Genomic DNA, 10149 nt, shown 5'->3' with positions numbered 1-10149 from the left:
CCTAACTGATGAAAGGAGAAAATATAAAAATGCAGTAAATGAAGAAGGCCAAAAGGTATACAAATGTCTCAAAAATGAGATCGACAGGATGTGCAAAATGGCTAAGCAGAGATGGGTAGAGGACAAATGTAAGGATGTAGAGGCTTGTCTCACCAGGGGTAATATAGATACTGCCTACAGGAAAATTAAAGAGAACCACTTGTATGAATATCAAGAGCTCAGATGGAAACTCAGTTCTAAGCAAAGAAGGGAAAGCTGAAAGTTGGAAGGAGTATATAGAGGATCTATACAAGGGTGATGTACTTGAGGACAATATTGTGGAAATGGAAGAGGATGTAGATGAAGATGAAATGAGAGATATGATACTGCATGAAGAGTTTGACAGAGCAGTGAAAGACCTGAGTCGAAAACCTTCCATTAGAACTACTGACAGCCTTGGGAGAGCCAGTCCTGACAAAACTCTACCATCTGGTGAGCAAGGTGTATGAGACAGGCGAAATACCCTCAGACCTCAAGAAGAGTATAATAATTCCAATCCCAAAGAGAGCAAGCGTTGACAGATGAGAAAATTACCAAACTATAAGTTTAATAAGTCACAGCTGCAAAGTACTAACGCAAATTCTTTACAGATGAATGGAAAAACTAGAAGCCAACCTCGGGGAAGATCAGTTTGGATTCCGTAGAAATATTGGAACACTTGAGGCAATACTGACCCTACGACTTACCTTATAAAGTAGATTAAGGAAAGGCAAACCTACGTTTCTAACATTTGTAGACTTAGAGAAAGCTTTTGACAATGTTGACTGGAATACTTGCTTTCAAATTCTAAAGGTGGCAGGGGTAAAATACAGGGAGCGAAAGGCTATTTACAATTTGTACAGAAACAAGATGGCAGTTATAAGATTCGAGGGACATGAAAGGGAAGCAGTGGTTGGGAAGGGAATGAGACAGGGTTGTAGCCTCTCCTCGATGTTATTCAATCTGTATATTGTGCAAGCAGTAAAGGAAACAAAAGAAAAGTTGGGAATAGGTATTAAAAGCCATGGAGAAGAAATAAAAACTTTGAGGTTCGCCAGTGACATTGTAATTCTGTCAGAGACAGCAAATGACCTGGAAGAGCAGTTGAACGGAATGTATAGTGTCTTGAAAGGAGGATATAAGATGAACATCAACAAATGCAAAACAAGGATAATGGAATGTAGTCGAATTAAGTCAGGTGATACTGAGGGAATTATATTAGGAAATGAGACACTTAAAGTAGTAAATGAGTTTTGCTATTTGGGGAGCAAAATAACTGATGAGAAGTAGAGAGGATATAAAATGTAGACTGGCAAGGAAAGCGTTTCTGAAGAAGAGAAATTTGTTCACATCGAGTATAGATTTATGTGTCAGGAAGTCGTTTCTGAAAGTATTTGTATGGAGTGTAGCCTGGTATGGAAGTGAAACATGGACAATAAGAGAATAGAAGCTTTCGAAATGTGGTGCTACAGAAGAATGCTGAAGATTAGATGGGTAGATCATATAACTAATGAGGAGGTATTGGATACGATTCGGGAGAAGGCGAGTTTGTGGCACAACTTGAGTAGAGGAAGGGATCGGTTGGTAGGACATGTTCTCAGACATCACCAATTTAGTATTGGAGGGCAGCAGGAAAGGTAAAAACGTAGAGGAAGACCAAGAGATGAATACAGTAAACAGATTCAGAAGGATGTAGGTTGCAGTAGGTACTGGGAGATGAAGCAGCTTGCACAGGATAGAGCAGCATGGAGAGCTGCATCAAACCAGTATCAGGACTTAAGACCACAACATCCCAATGATCAAATTTGTGCTGTATTCATATTAATTTATCTCATTTTTAATACAATATACAACAAATAACTGTTTTTATGACACAAGAAATTATGTGCTGGACAGACCTATTCCTTGAAGTTGTGATTTCATTTGCCACATCATATATATTTCTACAGTTGAGCAGAGCTATTCACTTATACTTTACTGACATTTGTTAAGCATGTGGTTATTGATCTTCTTATGGGCTTGCAAGACACATTCACTGATGAAATTTTGTTCATCACATGAAATTAAATCCTTATACATTTGTGCACAGCTATTCACTTATGCTGTAATAACATTTGTCAAGCATGTTGTTCTTTATAACAGTTTTAAATTTATCCTAATTTTCCAGCTCTTTGATTTGTTTTGGTAGTGCATTAAAAAGTTTGATGCCTTGATTACATACATGTTTCTGACTTTGGGTCCTTATTACAGCCTGTAAGTGGAGATTTTTACATTGCCGTGTATGGTAACCTGTATTGGTTTTTCATTTTGTCGCGATTTTGTTTGATCACCGACAGACATTTCAGAATGTATAATGATGGAATTGCAAAAATTTCCAATGCTTTAAAAAGGGGCCTACAACGTGTTTGATGTGGGCTCTGGGTCGTTATCTGAATAGGGTGTTTTTGTAATTTGAAAATCTCATTTAAACAACAATTTTTTTTCCTCAAGGATACTATCCTATAGGCCTCAATTGACTGGAAATAGCCAAAATATACTAATCTGGTACAGTCATTACTACAAACTCTTGAAATTATTCCAAGTACAAAACATGCTGAATTGGGTTTTAGTGCTAAGCTCACCACATGGTCCTTCCAGTTTATCTTCTCATCAATGTGCATACCCAGGAATTTTGCTCACTGAACTCTTTCAAGTTGTTTCCCTCCATAGTGAGATGTAGGTCGTCATGTTCACTTATTCTTACATATTGCACATAATTAGTTTTTTTTTTTGCATTCAGTGTTAGCTTGTGACTTCTGAAATTTTCCCGGCGTATTTGTTCTTCTAATAATTTCCGGGTATGCAGCCGGATCCCGTCGACATTCTGCCACGATATTTCGGCCCAGAGACGTCCGGCCATCATCAGGTGAGTACACAACTACTGAAGAGCCTAGGTGCAGTCGCGGTATTTATACCGATTCTCGCGCACGTGTTGACATGCGCGGCATAGCCGAGTTGTACGTGCTGCCCTCGGTGGTGCAAGTAAAAGATCATCTAGTCATTGAGTATCGAATGACGCTGTCTATTCCGCTGTGAATGTATTACTTTAATAACAGGATTCCAAGTTTTATCCAGTTGAAAGCCGTTGTCACGATTTATAAGATTATCGGCAAGGCGTATTTCCACTGATTCCTTGATTACGGAATCCCAAAATCCGGAAACCGGAGCTAAAATTTTTGTTCCATTGTATTCCATTGAATGTCCCAATGAAATACAGTGCTCTGCTACTGCCGATTTTGACGGTTGCCGCAGACGATGAAAACCTCCACGCAGAATTAGAACACTTGGAGAAGGTTTTTAAAGAGAATGGCTACACTTCACGCCAAATAAGAAAGGCCATGCGCAACTGTCATAACAAGAAGCAGCGCACTGAGGACGCTGATGACGACTTTAAATCAACTGCGTTTCTTCCATACGCCGGGAATGTGTCGTCGAAAATAGGCCGATTACTGAAGAAGAATAAAATCAAGGTTATCTTCCGTCCACCAGCAAAGAACCGGGCCCTGGTTGGATCCGTTAAAGACGATTTACAACTGAAGAAAGCAGGCGTCTACAAAATTCCCTGTGAATGTGGCTCTGCATATATTGGCCAGACGACAAGAACTGTCCATGAACGGTGTACAGAACATGAAAGATACACCCGTCTGCGGCAACCGTCAAAATCGGCAGTAGCAGAGCACTGTATTTCATTGGGACATTCAATGGAATACAATGGAACAAAAATTTTAGCTCCGGTTTCCGGATTCCGTAATCAAGGAATCAGTGGAAATACGCCTTGCCGATAATCTTATAAATCGTGACAACGGCTTTCAACTGGATAAAACTTGGAATCCTGTTATTAAAGTTATACATTCACAGCGGAATAGACAGCGTCATTCGATACTCAATGACTAGATGATCTTTTACTTTCACCACCGAGGGCAGCACGTACAACTCGGCTATGCCGCGCATGTCAACACGTGCGCGAGAATCGGTATAAATACCGCGACTGCACCTAGGCTCTTCAGTAGTTGTGTACTCACCTGATGATGGCCGGACGTCTCTGGGCCGAAATATCGTGGCAGAATGTCGACGGGATCCGGCTGCATACCCGGAAATTATTAGCAGTGTTAGCTTGTTTGCACTGAGCCATTTTTGTGTATCTTGTAGGACATGGTCCACAATAGTGTGCAATGACTGCTTCATAAAACAAACAATTAAACTAGTATCATCAGCAAAACAACTTGATTCTAGCTTTTCTATCTGGCACATGAATATAATTAATGTAAATGGGGAACAGCAAGGGGCCTAATAGACTTCTTTTGGTGCTGTAATTCCAACCACCGTCATCCTCTTTTCCAGATACTACTCAAGCCACTTTTTGTTCTGGTCCTCTGATACCTATAGCTTCAAGCTTTTCCAAAAGTATGCTGTGGTCAACAGTGTCAAAGGCTTTTGACAGCTCTAGATTTATCCTGACAACACTTTTTCCCTCTCCCAATTTACTAATTATTTCCTTTGGGTTTTTTTCCAGTACAGCTGTTTCGCTACTACTCCCAGCTAGAAATCCATGCTGATTACTGTTTATCAGATTCCATAATTAAGATAATGTGTCACTCTATATTTGATTAGTATCACCAAAACTTTAGAGAAAGTTGGGAGAAGTGAGACAGGTCTGCAGTTTTCTGTTTCAAGATTATCACTCTTTTTCAACAGGGGAACGAATTTAGAAATTTTCCGTTTCTGTGGAAAAAACTTGCATATTTTTTGACAAAATACAGTTGATATGCTACACTGCGTTTTTTTCTTTATTGTGTAGATACACGGTCTGGTCCATAATATTAATGTGACCACTGCCTGCAATCAAAATCGACATGCAGTAACCACTCACAGACAACACCACTAGCAGTGAAGGGTATACAAAGCATGTTGGGAGCCACAGAAAACAGTGCAGTTGTCACTGTAAGGAGGAGACCAAATGTGCACTGTCATTGGCTTTTGGGGAAAGGGTGGAAGCATTTGGGAATGAGTAAGTCTGTAAACTGTTCGCATGTCAGTGTGGTTAAAGTATACTGTGCTCAGCAAAATGGTGCTATTCAGAATTGGTGCCGTGGATACTGTTGTGTAGTCATGGGCCACAGATGACAGGGGTGAGTTTCAGCTGCAGAGACGTGCATCTGTTAAACAACTGACCACCCAGATGAACCGAGAGGCTTTTCAAATGACAGATGGCCATTGGAATGCACATTGTTAAATGTCTGAAAGCAAAACACACTGCAACAACTGTCAGAATGGGGCACAACAGGGGAGGGAGTCTGTGGCATTCCCTGGGTGGTGATGATATTCTGGGAGGCACAAAGGATCAACAGATGTATCCGTCTGTCCTCGAGGGCCGTGTCCACCCGTACACACAGTTTGTTTTTATTCAGCATAGTGACATTTACCAGCAGTACAATGCAACACAGCTCGCAGTGTACATGTGTGGTTCAAACAGCAACAGGACGAGTTTATTACATGCCTCTAACCACCAAAGTCCTCGGATTTAAACCAACTGAGAATCTGTGGGAACCCCCCCTGCCAGGGTGTATTGTCTGTGGATCCTCACATGAGAAACCTAGAACACCTGGACTTGGCAATGAAATAGTAATGGCTCCACACCCCTGTTAATACAGAACCTCACAGCCATGTGGGGGAGCCCAGTTTGATACGGGATTTTTGTGTCCTTGGAATGTGGGCATTGTGTTGTTCTTGTCATCAACAAGCATGTCTGAAAAGCAGCATAAAATGAAAAGAATTGCAGTAGGCAACTGATCAAGACTGAATGGGGTCTGCCATATGATCATTTCCTTGAATCTCTTCCTGCATGTCTCGCAACGGTGTGCACTGCAAAAAGAGGTTATTCGAGGTCTTGACGGGTAGTCACATTAACGTGTCTGGACAGTGTATTTTCAGAAGAAATGAAGGTAACAAACTAAATAAATCATAATTACATTATTAGTTTGCAGTGAGCCACAGGAGACCAAGGTCCATTGTACCAAAATACTCATAAAACATCTTTGAACCACCACCTGAATTTTATCAGTGGAGTTCATCTCACCCTTTATGTAGGAGAAAGTAAAAAACCTCCATAGACAATTTCAGAGGAGCCTCATATCTGATAGTACACTGATAAGATATCTTTTTGGTTGCTACTTTGGACTTGTGATCACTGTATGTTTCTGAGGAAAGGCCATAATGTTCAGACTTTTGTGACCAAGGTAGACAAAAGCTTTTAAATTTTGAAATAGTATCCTTGTTTGTTTATAGCCCAACACATTTAGCATATTTGGTCACTGTTCCTCTTTGGTACGTTTCCCTTTCTAATGCTCTAGGTGGAATGAAGTGGTCATATGGACATTGATACCTGGGAGTCACTTGCTGGGTAAGTTTCGCTGACAAGTTGCAGGTCTTTTCTGTTGACACCACGGTGGGTGACTTTCATGCTGGCGATGATGAATCAATAATAAGGACAACATATCACCCACTCCCTGAGCAGAGAGAAGGTGTGACATGACTGAAAATGAACTGCATGACAGTCAGATATGCTGACCACTCAGTGAAGTGGGTCGATAGATGCTACTCAACGTTATTTGCCTCCCTTCATCACATATTTTATAATGTGCCTTTTACATGCTCTTTCCTCAACCCTCCTCGTATGGGATTATTCTCTCCCAAATGCTTGTCTACAAGGAATGTTGTACCACACAATGTGGCCACATTAAGATCCTAACTCGTAGTTAGTCATCGAGATGAACATTGTAAGTTGCCATTGACAGTCAGTCTCAAACACAACAGGAATCACTGCAGACCCATGTCTACTAGTTTTCAACCAAATATTGTGATGCCAAGTTGCATGCAGTGGGACCGTTGCAGAAGACTATTGAGGCATAAAAATGTATATGTTGTCAGTGGAGCAAACACCACATAAACTGGACAGCAGGTGACTTGAAATGTGTGGTGGTTTAGCCTCTTTCTGAGAACATATCAAGGGCTCTGACAGCACAATAAGGTTTTTAACCTGCAATGGGCAGAGGATAAACAGAGTGTCTCAAAAGTTACAGAACACTTATGTTGTGTAACAGCATGCAAACAAATTAGACCTAAGGTATTGTCACAAAGTTTTATGCAGTTTAATCAATTTCAACATGTGGGCACAATTTCCAGTCTGTTATCAGGATCGATCCACATTCAGCACATTATATCTGCATCACCTGTGGCAAGGACAGAAATGATTTTGTTCATTAAATTTTTGATGTGGTTGACAGCTGCTTGTTAGAATCTGTCCTTGGTATGTGCTCACAGAAACAAGCCCATGTTTCTAATGCCTGTTGGCCTAGAACACCAGGGAATAGGACTACCCCTGCCATTTCAGCATACCTCGTAACACCTGGTCCGCAACATCTGCCACAGTGCACCATATTGCTGGAAAAAGACTGTGTCTCGGGAGTCAGCCAGTCATAGTAACAGCCTGAGCATATCAAGGTAAGAGGTTTTTTTTCTGAGGATAAAATGGTCCCAGAATACCATCAACCACCAAACAACAGAACACATTCCCTGCCATGTACCTCTTCCATCACAGTATGTGGATTGGTAACATATCATTATCTTCTCACTGGATATGTATATACTCTGAATTGCCAACAAAACTGGCTTTGGCATGCGTATTCAAATACAGGGATTTGTAAACATACAGATTATGGCACTGCAGTCGGCAATGCCTATATAAGACAACATTTTTCTGGCACAGATGCTAGATTGCTTAGTGCTGCTACAATGGCAGCTTATCAAGATTTACGTGAATTTGAATGTGGTGTTATAGTTGGCATATGAGCAATGGGACAAAGCATCTCCAACGTAAGAATGAAGTGGTTATTTTCATGAGCATTCAGTGAATATCCGGAATCTAGTAAAACATAAGATCTCCGACATCATTGCAGCCGAAGAAAGATCCTGCAAAAACAGGACCAACAACTGAAGAGAATCATTCAAAGTGACAGAAGTGCAACCCTTCTGCATATTTCAATGCTGGGCCATGGACAAGTGTCAGAGTGTGAACCATCACCGATATGAACTTTTGTAGCGGAAGGTCCACTTGTGTACCCTTGATGACTGAACGACACAAAGCTTTATGCCTCACCTGGGTCCATCAACACCGATATTTGACTGTTGATGAGTGGAAACGCATTGCCTGGTCGGACAAGTCTCATTTCAAACTGTGTCGTGCAGTTGGACACGTACAGGCATGGAGACAACCTCTTGAATCTATGGACACTGCATGTCAGTAGGGGACAGTTGTAGCTGGTGGAGGCTCTGTAATGATGTAGGAGGCATGCAGTTGGAGTATATGGCTAGGTATGACCCTGAAAGGTGACACATACATAAGCATCCTGTCCATTGGGAATTCTGATGGACTCGGTCAATTCCAGCAGGACAATGATACAGTTGGCAGGTCCAGAATTGCTACAAAGTGGTTCCTGGAACACTCTTCTAAATTTAAACACTTCCACTGGCCACTAAACTCCCCAGATTTGAACATTGAGCTTATCTGGTATGATTTGCAATGTGCTGCTCAGAAAAGACACTCACATAGCCCTCTATGCAGCATTCAAAGTGTCAATTCCTTCCATCACTACTTCAGACAATAGTCATGCCCATGAGGCACAATTCATTACTAAACTTAGCCAGCACTGTACAACTGATGCGTGTTATGAAGATATAACATACTTTGCTCAGAGACAATAAAAGTGTGTGGGTAAATACTTTTATCAAAACTGAACATGAATGCCCAAAAATAGAGTTAAGTTCCAATATTTGCAGCTCTTGCTATGTAGATGAAGTTTACTTTTAAAAACAAGAGTAGAAGGCTTAGATATATCATGCAAGATTATTTATAGTGATATTAATGTAGGTAAGATGTAAAGAGAGATAGGGGGGCAGGTTTTTTTTTAATTTAATTATTTTTGAAATATAAAGCCTTCATAGCTGTGAAGGCAAGATTTGTCATTGAGCAAGTAGACTGGTGCTGTATCTCTGTTGAAAGATATTTCAGTTCCTTCAAGAAAGTCAGATTTCTTGGCTGGTTCTTTTCTACACTGCTTGCCACAATTCTTGCCCAGTAACTCATTCTGCAAAGTCAGATTTGTTTTGGATGTTAAGACAGAGTGCATCCCTGTGCTTCTACCAGTTTGTTTATTGCAGAAGTTTGGACATACCTGACTTGTGATATTCTTGCTTAGTGCTTTCAGTATTGTGTTGCTTGTGAAGAAGCTTATTTTTATGTCATACAACTTGAAGAGGTTGGCATGAAATCTTCCTTGAGGAAGGTCAGCTTATTACAAAGATGGTCTTCCTGTTTGTGGGTGGTTGGTTTAATTTATGTATTACAGCGGGAATGTATTCATAACTGGAGGCAGCTGATTTTACAATTTGTGTTTCTTTTTATATTTCACTTGTATCCATTGGATCATTACGCATGTGATTAAACATTCTTCTGAAGAACACATTTTTATATTGATATGGATGGTAACCCTGGTAATTGTTGGCTTCCTGGAAATTTCAGAATTTTATATAAAAAGTTTTGTTAATGTTTCATTCCTACAGTGACATGAAATGAATTGAATTTTGTGGTGTAATTTATTAATTTCTTCAGCTAGATTTTCCATTTCCTTTGGTTGTTCTGTTGAAAATAACGAAATGAGAGTGTCGCAATTTTCTGTATTCTCAATGAATAAACTTATTCTAGGTCCCTACAGCTGTTGTGTGATAATCTAGTGTAAATTCCTGCAGATAAGAAAGGGATTTTGAACTCATGTCCATATAGTTTCCATAAGCTGCACTCATATGCGATACTTATAGAAATGATTCTGGTTGTTATTGAGTACAGTGGTTCTACCTGACAGCAGTTTATAGTGATTTAATGCATTTGCTGTCCCAATAGTAATTTTTGCCAGGACCTGCCAAGAATAACACTGCTGCCTTCCGACAGTTCTCTCAAAACCCGGTGATGTAAGCACGGGCATTAGAATGCTTTTGAGTCTCGCAGCGAGACCACTAACAAGGTTTTGCCCCCTGCTG

Source organism: Schistocerca gregaria, unplaced genomic scaffold, assembly GCF_023897955.1.
Source record: "Schistocerca gregaria isolate iqSchGreg1 unplaced genomic scaffold, iqSchGreg1.2 ptg000387l, whole genome shotgun sequence".
Classification (NCBI taxonomy): domain Eukaryota; kingdom Metazoa; phylum Arthropoda; class Insecta; order Orthoptera; family Acrididae; genus Schistocerca; species Schistocerca gregaria.
Note: the sequence above shows the minus strand (reverse complement) of the source record.